Consider the following 15,344-nt stretch of genomic DNA (forward strand, 5'->3'; position numbering starts at 1 on the left):
AGCATACCCACTGCTGAGGGCAGGCAGGGATCAGGTCTGGGGGTCTGCTGGCTTTTTTCCCCAGTGTTCTGCCAGCCCAGTCCAACCCAGCATCCAAAAGATCTGTCCTGATTTCCTAAAATATTTTTTTCCCCTAAAACACATAAAATTGGGGTTCTACTGCAAATGAGAGTATCAGTTGCTTTTGTCTGCCCTTGCATACTTGGTTAATCAAATAAACACATTGTTTATAATTACTTTTGGTAACGTCTGCTCCAGGGTCACCCAATGTGCAGCCCCCCATCATGTAGCTATACAGTTATAGTGTAGGCTCCTGGCTACTCAACGTACATAGCATGATGTGTGGATTTTTATGATCATGAAAATGACTAATTGTGACTAATGGCTAATTTATTTGGAGGTAACAGGGTTATGTTTTCTTTGGTCTTTCCCACCAATATCCCTTGCGAGCTGCCAGAGAACTCTTTCTTTAAAAGCCTTATTAAGATGGTTAAATTACTGGTAAGATATTTGTGAAGGATATGAGTCATTGGCAGGATTTCCTGTGGATTACAGGTCTCTGGAACAATTGTAAGGAAAAGGTTCAGCAGAGGATCAGCATGATATCACAAAACAGGCACGCATCAGAAGTCGCTTGTTTCGCTAGTTACCACAGTATGCGCGCATGTCCCAAGTAGGCAGTAATGATTGGAGTGGCTCATAGGGCTGGGCCGTCAAGCATGGAATCGTGGAATCAATTTCCATGTCCTTTCTGCACATACAGTATACATATACCTCTGCCTACTTGGAAAATTCCATGTTAAAGGAAAACGACACCCCCCAAACAATGTAGGTCTCTATAAAAAGATATTGCATAAAACAGCTCATATGTAAAACTCTGCTTCATGTAAATAAATCATTTTTATTATAATATACTTTTTTAGCATTATGTGCCACTGGTTAATCATACATAGATAATTGCCATTTAAAAAAAAATAAGGGCCGCCCCCTGGAATCGTGGGATTCACTGTGCACACAAAGAAATCTTATATGTTAGGTCACATGATTAAGACATTTAACAGAAAGAGCTTTGTCTTTTGCTTCCACACTTCCTGTTACAGTTAGAGCTACAGTATTTCTGGTCAGGTGATCTCTGAGGCAGCACACAGACCATCACAAAATGGTGGCTCAAGGCGAGAGATGTAAAAGGGCAATATTTACTTAAATATATATTCCAGTTTGGTAAGAGTCTTTAATATGCCACTTAACTTGATATAAACTATCTGTTGCTTTAGTATTACTTTTGGGGGTATAGTTTTCCTTTAAGTTCTGCTGAAACCTTTTCATGTACTAACAGCCCATTATTAGTGATGCAGATAGGGTTGCCACCTTTTCTGGAAAAAAATAATGGCCTTCCTATTTTTTGGGGGTTTTTCCCTATATATAACATTGGCATCAAGCAACATTGCAGAATGCTTGGGACCCAGTTTTATATTTGCAAGCCTTTGTATTTTTCATGGTTTCATTAACACCGTAAATTATGATTGAGAGAACTGAACTCCAACTCTCAGGCAGACTGCTGCAGTTAAACCCACTGGCCCAGGCGATTGCAATACCAGCCAGTTGGGCTTTTTCTACTGGCATGGCATAAAGGTTGTTCCAAAAACTTAGGAAAGCGCCAAGTACCTTGGCAAGAAAGCCACTGGTTTCCATGACAACCCAAATGTAGGACAGCCTAGAAACTAAGTAGAATTATCCTATCCGTAGGTAGGGAGCCCCATATTAAGCTGTTGGTTTGGGCACCCTAAGGGCTGAACTCCACGGTGCGGCTTGTTCCAATGCGATGAGAGGAAGCGCATGTGACGAGACAGATGCGGCGAATATAAGGTAAGTAATAGAAGTGTCGGATCTTGTCGCTGCGTACATCCGACACGACTGTTGGATGTGAACGCCGCGTGATGCGTCTTCATCCAACAGTTGTGTTGGATACATGCAGCAACAATGTCCGACACTTCTATTACTTACCTTATATTCGCCGCATCTGTCTCGTCGCATGCGATTCCTCTTATCGCATTGCATCGCAACAAGCCGCACTGGGGAGTTCAGCCCTTAGATCTATGTTCATGCCGATGACCTCTGTGGGACTCTTAGGCAAAGGGTGCAACTTTGCTGATGAAAATGTGGGAACTGCCATACTACCCCCACTTAATCAACCAATTAAAAATGTAATGTTATTTGTAAATGAAATTGCTATGAAAAGCAGTGTTTGTTGTGTGTCTGTGGGTAGGACAGAACTGGCCCATGGCTAAGACACACCTGATTCGTAATATTCAGAATGATGGCATCATTAGAGGGCAATGTATAGTAGCCGTGAAGCATGCAGGAATCAGTCCCTCAGTACAGTACACTGCTTTCTTGGTTATTAAAAATTTCACTGGATTTTACATCCTCAGAAAAAGGGCCAATGCCACTGCTATGAACTACAGCTCCCAGTATCCTCAGCCACCCATTTCAATGTATTTTTTGATGGCCATGAAGACTACTTTGAATAAAAGGGCAATTCCTCTTCCATGTAGCATTGTTACACCAAGTAAATTATGGTCAATGTAATCTTTTAATGAGCTAAGAGATGTTTTTGTCTTGGCTTGACGAGCGAAGCTCTGAATCCCTCTGGGGATTTATTTAAGTGTTAAAGTCGGCATTGAGAGCCCCCACTGCAACCTTGCATTACACGTGCCTTGCTCCTGATTGACTAAGGAGATCATTAGCCGCCAGCACTAGATCTGGGATAGTTCAGTCACGCTAATGAAATATGAAGGATGACGGATAGGGCTTCAATGTTTCATATGTTATGCTCTGTTATACGTCTGACATCCCTTTTCATTTAGCCACGTGCAGAAATTAGAGGAATAATCGAGCACTAATTGGAACAGAGGGGGAAACAATAAAAGGGTTCCTTGATGTTTCTATATTATGCTTTTCCCCGTTTAGTTGTCTATTAGTTAAACAGGGACTGGATGTAAAAGAAAACTGAACAGGTGTTTTATTACATTGGGCTGCAGTACTATCGATGTGTACACCAGACATATGCAGTCTAAAGGTGGCCATAGACGTTACAATTACGATCTTTCCTGGAAAAGACCTGTTCATTTCAATACACACGTGTAGCGCTGAATCGTCAGATATACAAGTAGAAACAATAGAATTCTACCTGAAGCTAACGATTCAGCACTAACAGTGGCTGATGTTTGGGTGCCTTGGAAGGCACCTGATCAAAATTTTCTGGCCAGCCTGATCGACGAGCCATCCGATATCCAAGTCTTCTGCTAATATCTGCTTGTTTCCCACCATACACGCACCGAATATCGTATGAAAATCAATTTTGTACTATATTATAGGTGTGTCTATGGCCACCTTAAGTTCTATCCATCCAATCTTTCTATTTTTCTGTCCTAACATAGACAATGACGTTTTGTTTAGGATATCACAGATATCCATCATATATATCATATATCATGGAGTGTGGGTCGATGCAAGGGTACAAGCATGCAGGGACCGGTTTTCTAGGGGTGATAATTCTCACTTATAGAATTGAGAATAGCAGAGATGCAGCTCCAGGCTGGGGAAAGTATAGTCAGTTTGTGCTGAAGTACAACTCTCAGCACCCTCTGTTGTCTTTTTAGATAAAGGGTGGTTCTCCTTTAAGTTAACTTTTAGGGGCAGATTTATCAAAGGTGAATTTTAGAATTGAAAAAAAAAATTGAATTTCCAGTTTTTTTTGTGTACCTCAACTAGGGAATAGTCCAAATTCGATTTGAATTTGCATAAAATTTGAATATCTAAATTTATCATGTACTGACCATTTGCCATCTAAAACCTGCCAAATTGCTGTTTTAGTCTATGGGGGACCTCTTAAAACCTATTTGGAGTCAATTGGTGGACTTTGAAAAATCAAAGTTTTTTTTGGGATCGAATTCGATCGAATGTGATATTCCTTTGATTTGTACGATTTGAATACGATCTAATATGGACCTATATATTGATTAATATGCCCCTTAGTATGCTATAGAATAGCTAATTCTAAGCAACTTTTCAATTGGTCTTCATTTATTATTATTTTTTTTATAGTTTTTGAATTATTTGTCTTCTAAATCTTTCCAGCTTTCAAATGCTGGTCACTGACCCCATCTAAAAACAAATGCTCTGTAAGGCTACAAATGGATTGTTATTGCTTCTTTTTATTACACTACACCTATTCATATTGCAGTCTTTTGTTCAGATCAATGCATGGTGGCTAGGGTAATTTAGACCCTAGCATCTAGATTGCTTAAAATGCAAATTGGAGAGCTGCTGAATAAAAAGCTAAATAACTCACAAACCACAAATAATAAAAAATAAAAACCAATTGCAAATTGTCTCAGAATATCACTTTCTTGATCATACCAAAATTGAACGCAAAGGTGAGCAACAAAGCAACAAAGGCTATAAGTTGGACAATCATCATCATCATAAAGACCAATGGCCTTGGATATTGATAAAGTTGGCAATTATACCCCATTAAAGGGCTACCATTTTTTTCATTTTCTGTTCTGAAATGATTTTTCCTAAGGAGGATTAGTTATGCAAATACAGTTTTGTAACATCTTCCTGAACAGGCTTTGACAAAAAATCGTGAGTGTTGCGCCTGCTATGGAGAGTTCCATTTATGGCCCTGTTTAACTGGTCACACCCCCAGCATCATTGTGACACGCCCCTTGGGAAAGGGGACTCAAATACAATAGGGCAGGGATCCCCAACCTTTTCAACCTGTGAGCAACATTCAGAAGAAAAAGGAGTTGGGGAGCAACACAAGCATGAAAACTGTTCTTGGGGTACCAAATAAGGGCACATTGGGACAATGGTCAAAAGGCCACAAAATGATGGGCGTAGGCTTACATTGGGACATGTGTTTATCCAATTTCATTGTTTTTTCATTAAAAGCAAAACACGGGGACTGCACAAAACTGGTGTCATTTTACTGGCCATTTGGTAGCCCCTGTGTGAATTGACAGCCAGGCCCGGATTTACAAATGGGGCGCCCCTAGGCCGTCTCCGCTCATCGCCCCCTTATGCATCCCCCTCTCTGTCTTCCCCTCACATGTCGTTCTCCCGTCACCTCCCCTTCAGCGTTGTTCTCCCCGTCTCCTTGCGCCTGCACGTATATGCACATATACGCATATTCAAGACGTGCCGATTTGCATATAAGTGCAGGCGCAAGGAGACAGGGAGGATGACGCGGAGGTGATGCAGAAGGGGAACAGCTTTGCTTGAATGCACTGGGCGGCATGCTGCCCCTGAATTTCTGCCACCCTAGGCCCTGGCCTTTGTGGCCTTGCCACAAATCCGGGCCTGTTGACAGCCTACATTGAGGCTCTGTTTGGTAGTGCACCTGGTTTTTTACAACCAAAACTTGCCTCCAAGCCTGGGATTCAAAAATAAGCACCTGCTTTGAGGCTACTGGGAGCAACATCCAAGGGGTTGGAGATCAACATGTTGCTCATGAGCTACTGGTTAGGGATCACTGCAATAGGGGAACAGATGGAGGGTGGATACCTAGGCAAGTGTAAAACAGAAAGTTGACCGAGTTGACTAGATACTAGAGGGGAAGTTTCTTTTCTTTCCTAAAAAGAAAGGGTTTGTGTGCACAATCTTAATGTTTTCAGCAGTGAAGTGGATCAAATACAGCAGGCATGCCCATATTGAGGCCAGGATCCAAATTGCTAGCGGGGCAGAGTCTTTCTGATGCTGGGTTAGGAGCCGTTACAGTTATTTTAAAAAGAGATTGGCATGACACATCCCAAGGGGGCAAATCGTTTGGGGAACAACATGAAAAAGCATCTGAGCTGCATGCAAATATGTTCATGTGTATTGTAGGATGGGTGGGATATGTAAGATTAACCCAAGCTGTGTCTCTGGGTTGGGGGTTAACCCCTACATGGCCGTATAAACTACATAGAAGGGAAAGGTTTTTGTTAACTCCATGACGGATCTCTTCAGCCTTTCCCACTTATGACTTCTGTACTCTACATGAAACACATCGGGACTCAAGAGACAAGAGGTTCCCAGCTGCAACAACTGAGTACTTCCTAGGGCAGAAAGGCAAGAGCTTTTTTGGAAGAAAATAAGTCAATAGGCCACAAATTTTGGGTGTAGGCTCACATTGGGACATGTGTTCATCCAATTTCATTGTTTTTTCTAGTTGAAAAGAGAGCAAAGCAAAACACGGAGACTGCCCAAAACTGGTGTCACTTTACTCATAGCAGTGGAAAGGAAACACTGGCTTGCTCAACTAAATGTTTTGGGAGGAAAAGATTGTTCTGGGTGGTATTGGGTTCAGTTTTTTAAACATTGTGTTTCCATTCTTCATTGATACCTCACTAAAATGTTAACATTTTTCTTTAAAGTTTCTGCACAATAAACTTTTTTCTCCTTTGTGATCATTGTCGCACATTGATGCACCTATTCTCACAAATTACCATTGTTCTTTCTTAGGTCTGATGCTGCAGATGGGGTTAATAAAGGCACGTGACTTTGCCTGGTGCATCTGTTGTTTTAGAGGTGTGCAGACCCCTGTGGAATAGTTGTGCTGACGTTTGCAGTGTAGGCGTTGGTGCCCTTGATTGCAGCTAAAAGAGATTTCTGTGTCACTGAAGATTTATGACTCTCATTGGCTCAAATCATTCCCCCAAGGTCCCCTTTTTCCTAGAAACAAACTAAGCACATGCTAAAACAGCAGGGAACCCCTCTCATGTATCTCTGTGGGCCGGCAATACACATAAAAGGGGGCGCATTCCCTCCATAGGACTGAGCAAAAAAAAAAAAACCAAAAACCTTTAAATAAACAGAGCCACTGAGATTTCCAGCAATTTTCTTGTTTCACTTTAGGGAATAATAGGCATCAGTTCAACTATTTGGTTCAGACCAGCGCCGTCATTTGGTGCATCTTTATTGGCCACCACAGCTGGATCAGATAGTGAGAATGGACCCCACAGATTCTGACAGCTAGGAATAGGTTGGCTTTCCTCCAGCTGGTTAGACAGACTGACTCGTATCTGACAGTCAGAATCAGATGGAAGTCTGCTGTGCTAACATATTGATGGATTAGTAAGGTTGCTGTGCTATTGTAACAGAACTCTCACCCAGATATCAGCTACTTTCTCCCTTTTTTTTTATATATATATATATATATATATATATATATATACACACACACATATATATATATATATATATACACACATATATATATATATATATATATATATATATATATAAATATATGTATGTATGTATATATATATATATATATATATAAATAAATCTGAATGGAGATGTTAAAGGGCAGGTGAACCATCCCAAAAAATGTTGCTATACTGTCCAAAGTAAAATCGTATATGATTCCAACAGATTTTGTAGCAATTAAAGGGACATTTTATCATTCGTTGAACATAATTCTTACCTGTTGTATTAATTAAGGAATAGGTATGGTTTTTGTTATTCTTTGAAAAACTGGGACAAAATCTTAAATTAGAAGTAAACTCGCGTTCTGTTCATAAGCACAATTAAATCAAGTCACTTGTACACTGGGAAGCCCTCAGTGTGATGAGCTGCTCATTGTCTCAAACCCTAAGGGCTCTTACAGACAAGCGTTTTTAGCTGCGCTCCCCTGCGTTCCGGTTTCATACGTTTAGCTGCAGGGGATCGCAGGAGTAGACACACTGATTTATTTTCAATGGGGCTGTACTCACCCAGACGCATGTAAGCGACGAACGCAGTATGGGAGGCAGCATGTTGAATTTTTCTTGTGTTTGGTGCTTACATTCGTCTGTGTAAGTACAGCCCCATTGAAAATAAATCAGTGTGTCTACTCCTGCGCTCCCCTGCGGCTAAACACATGAAACCGGAACGCAGGGGAGCGCAGCTAAAAACTCGACTGTAAGAGCCCTAAGGGAGGAAATCCACTGCGATTTCGGCGCGATCAGACACGCTGTGCAAAAAGGCAGGCGTCAAGTTGGACAAAACAGAAATAAGGTAAGAGCTGGAAAATGACGGATGAAGTCTCATCGTTCATCCGACGCGACTGTGGGATGCAGGCGCAGCGTCTGCATCCTACAGCCGTGTCGCGTCGGACGAAAGCTGCAACACCATCCAACATTGCTATTGCTTACCTTATTTCCGTTGCATCTGACTTGACGCTTACATTTTTGCAAAGCGCGTTGGATCGGCCAGAAATCGCCCGTGGAATTCCTCCCTAACAGGCTGTAATGGGAGATGGCAGTGATTTGTTCATACAGAGGCTTATATGGATCAAGAAGTAGAATGTAACTTTACTTTCAGTTTTAGATTTTACCCTCTTTAGTGCAAGAAATAACACTATAACACAATAACACTATAAATACCTTTCCCATAAGCCCTTCATCAAACTAGTACTGAAGAGGGTGGTGTAGTGCCCCATTAAACTTTCCTTTCAGCGCTAAGTAAATATATGTTCTGACCTCTTGGTTTAGAAACAATTAAATCTCACTTTCTAATCATTATGACTTATTGTAAGAATAACATTTTGTATAGTAGAGGTGATCGTAGAGGCTCTCCCTGAACAGCACCAATTTTTTGGAAACCATTTTAACAACAACTAGTGAGTGCAATATACAATATACATTTTGGGGTTCTCTTTATGATCACAGTTACCATCAACCACCATTCCCACAGGAGACAGATATAATAATGGAACCTAGACTGGCCACAGTAAGTCATCCGTGGAGACTGCACCTGACATCAGTCTGTTGTATGTTTTCATTCCTTATGAGAATATCTTCTTCTTTCCATTGAATACTTCAGAATAACAGACATGGCCTTGGATTCTGTATTAAGGTCACATCACATCCAGAAAACATCTTGAGTTGTTGTTATCTTGAATCCATCTGACTGTCCTCATCTTTCTTCTTCCGAATTCTCTTTCCAATCCCCCTATCTGCTTCCCATTAATCAGGCTGATCTCAGATCAACCTTGTAATAAGCCTAATCGTGTTACTTTACATAGTCTTACCATTAATTTCACTTAAGACAGCTCGGCTCTCCATTGGTTTAACCTCAGCACAACCCCTCGGCTACTTCCCCTTTATAATAGCTTTCATATAGTGGCCAGCATAAAAACTACCATCCAAGAGATTATTATTGGCACCAGCCAGCATAAAAACTACCATCCAAGAGATTATTATTGGCACCAGCCTGCACAAAAGCTGCACTGACTCTTTTGTAGGACATTATGTTTTATCATCAGACCCCCAAATGCATGTGTTCCTTTTTATCAAGATGTGTGATTATAAGTATCAATGTATTTATGGTTTAAAAGAACAGATTATGGTGACACTTGATAAATACAACTAGTGATGCCGATGTTCTTTATAGTCCATTACACAAGGCCACCTTCTTAGAAAAGCAGCAAAGCCACTAGTCTCTAGATTTTAAAAATATATAGAGGTGTGGGATCTGTTATCTGGAAACTGTTTATCCAGAAAGCTCGGAATTACAGGAAGCCTGTCTCCTATAGACTTTAATAAAATAATAAAATAATTAAAAACTTCTAAAAATTGTTTCCTTTTTCTCTGTAATAATAAAACAGTACCTTGTCCTTGATCTCAACTAACATATACTTAATCCTTATTGGAGGCAAAACAAGCCTATTGGGTTTATTTAATGTTTACATGATTTAACGTAAGGTAGGAAGATCCAAGTTATGGAAAGATCCCTTATCTGGAAAACCCACGATCCTGAGCATTTTGGAGAACAGGTCACAAACCTGAAAAGAAGTTAAAAAGAACAACAGAATGTTGTCCAGTAGATAAAAAAACAGCAACACAACAAGTGGATATGGACTATGTTATATAACAATTAAATAGTATACTGTATATTGTTTTAATTGCTAGTCACTGGAAGTGAGGGATATATGGGCACAATTTAACTGAATCTCTTGCATCCATTAAAACTGCAATCTCTTGGGATCTGTGCCTGAATAACAGCAGTTTTATGTGGGTGCAAATAGAGACAACTGTTATAAAGACCACTTTTTTTTTTATATACATTATATATCCATTTCTATTTAATGTCATTGCTATCCACTGTTTTGACATTTCTTATTTTTCTTGTCTCCTTTTCACTGGATGGTTACTTTGCTATATCGACTTTAAGGACCAGGGCACACGTTTAGTGATGGGCGAATTTGCGACATTTCGCCGGAAAATTTGCGAATTTCGGGTGAAATTCGCGAAACGGTGAAAAATTCACGAAACGGCAAAAAAAAAAACAGACGCCCGGGCGAATTTTTGCGGGCGTTTTGCGAATAAAATAAATATAAATTCGCCCATCACTACACACTCGGCTTTATCGGGAGATTAGTCGTCCAGCAACAAATTGCTTCTTCTTCGGGCAACTAATCTCCCCCAACTGCCTTCCCGCCGGCTAGCATGTAAATTGGCTTGATCGGATTGATTTGGCTTTCCGAAGTGAGGAAACTTCAGGCAACTTTGGAAAACAAAGCGCTCCGGGGGCCCATTCTAGCCAGCGGGAAGGCAGTTCGGGGAGATTAGTCACCCGAAGAAGAAGTGTTTTGTCGCTGGGCGACTAATCTCCCAAAATAGTAGCGTGTGCCCTCACCCTTAAACATGATCCTTTGGCATCTGTTGACCATTGCTCCTCCTTTTTATGTCATTGCCGGTTGGCAATTTCTTCCCCAAGTATCATGACCATTTATTGCCCTTTCTTTTGCTGATATTTTCTGCTATTTTATTAAAGGGGAACTGGCATCGTAGCGACATGTTATAACAAGTTTGACCCAGGTCTAGCAGCCAACAAGCATCAAAGCACTCAGGTACCAATTACTGGTCTGCTATCTGAAAGCAAACATCTCATAGACAGTAATAGCTTACTAAAGTTAGAGAAAATCTTGTGCCTGTATCTATTCTGCTCTCCATTTCTGCAGCTGGACTTTACTAGGGGGCTGGACTGGGTAAGTGACAAACCAGGAGGGCACATGTGTAAACTCATTTACAATGGTGGTCAAGGAGCAAAGTCGAAGGAACTGTCACCAAGCTCCATGTTTTTGCACTTTGAACCTTGCAACACTTTTTGCATAACGTATGCACCCCATTCTACTACCACACTCTGTATGCATCTCTTTCTTTCATCTGGGAGGTGGGCACCAAATGGAATCCCCCTGGAAGGCAGGTTTTAAAAAAAAACAGGACTTATTTTCAATCCAGCGCATGGTGTAGAGCAGAAATTTTACTGCATTTTTTTCCTGTATGGGTCCTAAGGGTGCCCCTAAAACTACTGGGCCCTTGTGTACCCTGACAATTTTTTTTTCATTATCTGCTTACAAATATGATCTTCTTCCAAGAGTTTTGAGGGCTAGAAAAGGACCCGTGTGGCCCAGTAACATCTAATTATACCTCCCCCAACTATAAAATAAAGCTTATAAATAGCTGAAATTGTCATTTTGTGGAAGATTTGCTTAAAATATACTGCAGATAGGCTTGTTCGTTGTTAAATGATTTTCTTTGTGAGAGTTCTGTGCCATCAAATGAAATCAGTATCGCTTAGCTGAGTTCTTTAATAGGTTTCGTACTGACTGAACCCTCGCTACCATCTCTCTTGCCGTCTGTCCTTGGCAACACATAATGGCGGATGCGAGCTCACAAAGGACTCAAAAGAACTCTTTAAAAAAATGCTCTTCTATAAAGTCAATAGCAGTCTGTGTGAGGAATAATTGGACAATACTATTACATTTGTGCTTTGTCTCCGGCAGACAAAAACAACTCAGAGAGTCAGAGATTTGCTGATCTACTTTAGAGGTAGCTGCAATCTTTTCTGTTAATTGAAAAAGGGGATTTTATTGGGAGCGGGGCAGTGATTGCCTCTGTGATTGATGGGAGTTGTAGTATATAACAACCTGAATGCTGCTGTTAGTGGACCGTTGGCTTATTGTTTGAGAATACTTTATGGTCCCCACTACTTAATTACCTCTGGTTAAACTGTTAAATAAAAGTAGTAAAGGATTTGTGTTAGTGGCACACAAGCATGAGGGCCAAGTTGCACACCTATATTAGGCCATTGATGGTTATTTGGGCCATTTTTTTCTGCCTACTGTACTACTAATTACCATAGGCAATATAGCCATCCAGATTATAAATGGGGTTTATGCTAAATTTGGTTCAGTTCACTATATATTTACGAAAAGTGAACGCTGCTAATTAAGGCACCAAAAGTCCATATACAATAAGCTTTGCTATTAAGTGCCCTTTTTCTACTCTAGCGGCCAATTACAAAAGTTGCATTAGAACAGCTCACCCGAAAAAGGTGGTGACCCGGGTGTAGAAACTCCTGGGTTCACAAATGGCTAAGACAGTATAAAGGGTAATTGTCACGGTCGGCACCCTAAATTCAGAACCAATGCTAAGCACCCTGTTCTCGGCTCTTGCTTCCGCCTTTAACAGCCGCCTTTCACCTCGGGAGGAGCCCTGGCTAATCAGATGCCGCCAGGTCTTATTAAGAGAGGTGCCAAGTGAAGGGTTCTGAACAAGCAAAGGGGCACGACGGTAATGCAAAGTCTTTTGGGCAGACGGTCATGGTACACGGCGTAGACAGAAAGCTTAGTCAGATCAGGCCGGATCGGGGCAGGCAGAGTACAAACGGAGTCAGGCAGGCAAGGGTCACACCAGGAGATCAATCAGAAGGGATACGGAATAAGCGGAGTCGGTTATCAGGCAGGTGTCAGTATACAGAAGTCAGAATCGTCAAAAACGAGGCAGGGGTCACAACAGGTATCAGAATCAGGCTAGGATATACTCAGGCTAGGATATACTTTTATTTTCAACTTGTTAAAAACATCAATTCCCTCAATAGGGAATTGATGTTTTTAAGAAGTTGAAAATAAAAGTTCACTTCTTTTAATTCTATGGGTGTTTGGAGTGCTCGTCGATTACTTTCTACTAACACAGCCATCCATATGGATTCATGTGGCATTGCATGTAATGCTGTAGTGCTGTGGTCTTGAACCAGGGGTTCAGCAGCCAGGGTCGGACTGGGCCCCCCTCGGTGGGCCCCCGGTCCTCTCTGGCCCAGACCCCCTCCCCTGATCTGCTGCCCCCCCCCCCAAAAAAAAATCAGTGGCGGCGCAGGCTGTACGCGTGCTGCCGTTTGCGCATGTGCATGGGGCCCAGTGTTCAAGTATGCGCGCGGGAGGCCCCCAGAGGTTCGGAACCCAGTGAGCCCCCATTATCCAGTGTGACCCTGTCAGCAGCTGTAACCCTCACATGGCGAATTTATGGGAGAAGCAGAATATTGAGAAAAATTTAAAAAGAAACAAAAACCTTTGGACAATAGCAATGTTGCCGTAATTAATCATGGGTCCCCATACTTTTCAGTTAGCAGGCCCTTGACCCAAAGGGCCCAGGTGACTGGTGGGCTAATAATTCAAGTAAAATGGGGCCCCAATTAAATAAATGTTTCTTGGATGCATGCACTGTCTGTAGCCACATCCAATTATGCCAAAACTTTGCCCACGATCCACATGATCCACACATAAGACTTCCCCACCCCTTTTATGATCCTCAACACCTTTTCTTCTCTTGGCCCCCCTCGGCCATGGGGAGCCCGGACTGCATTACCCCATGATGGCTGAACCTGCTGGCAGATATAGAAGCAAAAGGAGCCCCGGGGCAGGACTATAACTGCATATATAACTTTATATTTTAGTACACAAACAGAAAAGAAGAAAAAAAGACTTGGCAGTGATTTAGTACAGACATTACGATTTATAATGCAGTGACTAGAGTAAAGACTTTGGGCTCCTGAACATGCTCAGACATCCAGCAGCCATCCATTTTCATTGTTTTCTGTAATGTCCCACTGCTCTACAAACTAGTCTACTAAAGAGCAAGTAGGGAACTGGCCAGTTTACTACAATGTGTTGTAAGTGGAGGTTACTGAAGTAACTGCTGTATATCAGGGCTGGCACAGGAGCCCTGGGGCTATTATTACAGCAGCTTTAGAAAGTGCTGTTGTTACCTTTTATGCAGTTGGTACCTCCTGTAGGTTTTTATCTTTCTGAGGCTGAGGGGATTCCATAAATACAATATAGCAATAAGTTCTTTATTATCAGGTTTTGTGTTAAACTTGTAATCTCTTACTCTCTGGGCTTGTTCCTGCATGAATCTCATGAGGGTGCAGAGACGAGTGCAGAGCTTCTCATTTGCACCAGCAAATTAAACACATTTTTTCCGAAGATGGACCACCCTGAGCTTAAGGATTGGGGAAGGGTGAGACAGATTTACATTACTTTGTTCCTAATTAGACATGCACTCAATATAATATTTTTAGATTAGTTCCTCTGCCCCTTGAAAAGGACAAATTCGGCTTTGCGTGATTTGAGCTCAATTTGTACTAAAGGTTTGAGGGGAAAGCCATAACATGTACATGTTACCAATTCTATTAACCCACAGCAACCAATCGAAATGTACCTCTTATTTACTGATCTTATTAAGTATTATATATTTTATATAAATACTCATTTAATATATGATTATTGAGCACCTGAGCATTATGCATGTTCCTTCTTCTGTCCTTACTTGAGGATCTGTACCCATGCCTATCAAGCAGAACGACAACCGCTCCATAACAGCGACATACTGGTCTTCCCACAGGACATGCCCTTTTGCTAAAATGCTTCAAAACTAGGACAAATTATCAAAACTGAATGTAACAGCTGCACTCTGCCCTTATACCCTCTTTCCTGTTTAGCTGCACATCCAAGTTGTTCATGGCATTTTTCTGTCACTTTTAATAAAGCAGATGAGATCTCTTGCTGCCCCAGATATAGACAGACATGCCGGGTGGCCGATGTACTTTTTTTTCAAGTAACTAGAGAGGAAATCTATTTGTGCTGGGCATGACTTGCACCTGCTCCCAGTAGAGATACTTAGGTGCATTACATGCCCCCTCTTAGATTGTGCTGCATCAGGGACTAATTAAAATGATACTTTGTGTGTTGGTGTGGGCCATTCATAAATTATACTGTTTTATTTTATTTTCTTATGTCAAACCGAATTACAAGAATTAACCAAATATCACTAATGCATTTTATCTAAATATTATGAATATGTGCATACACACTTATATTTTTTTTTTCTTTGAAGCTGTTATGTCATTCCTAGGGGGAACAGGAGCAAGTGTTTTAAAAAGTTAGTCACATTTAGCATAGGTATCCCTTCACTGTGCGAGTGGTGCTGATAATGACTGTTGGGTTAATACTGTGGCTGTGGAATAGCAGG

At 41.2% G+C, this 15,344-nt stretch overlaps 1 protein-coding gene across 1 annotated transcript in view; it reads left to right on the forward strand.

Annotated features, from left to right (window-relative positions):
- The window catches only part of LOC108698371 (rho guanine nucleotide exchange factor 9), a 237,404-nt gene that overhangs the window by 48,971 nt on the left and 173,089 nt on the right, over positions 1-15,344 (forward strand). The gene's annotated exons all lie outside the window — the stretch shown is intronic.

Source organism: Xenopus laevis, chromosome 8L, assembly GCF_017654675.1.
Source record: "Xenopus laevis strain J_2021 chromosome 8L, Xenopus_laevis_v10.1, whole genome shotgun sequence".
In the NCBI taxonomy this organism is placed as follows: Eukaryota; Metazoa; Chordata; class Amphibia; order Anura; family Pipidae; genus Xenopus; species Xenopus laevis.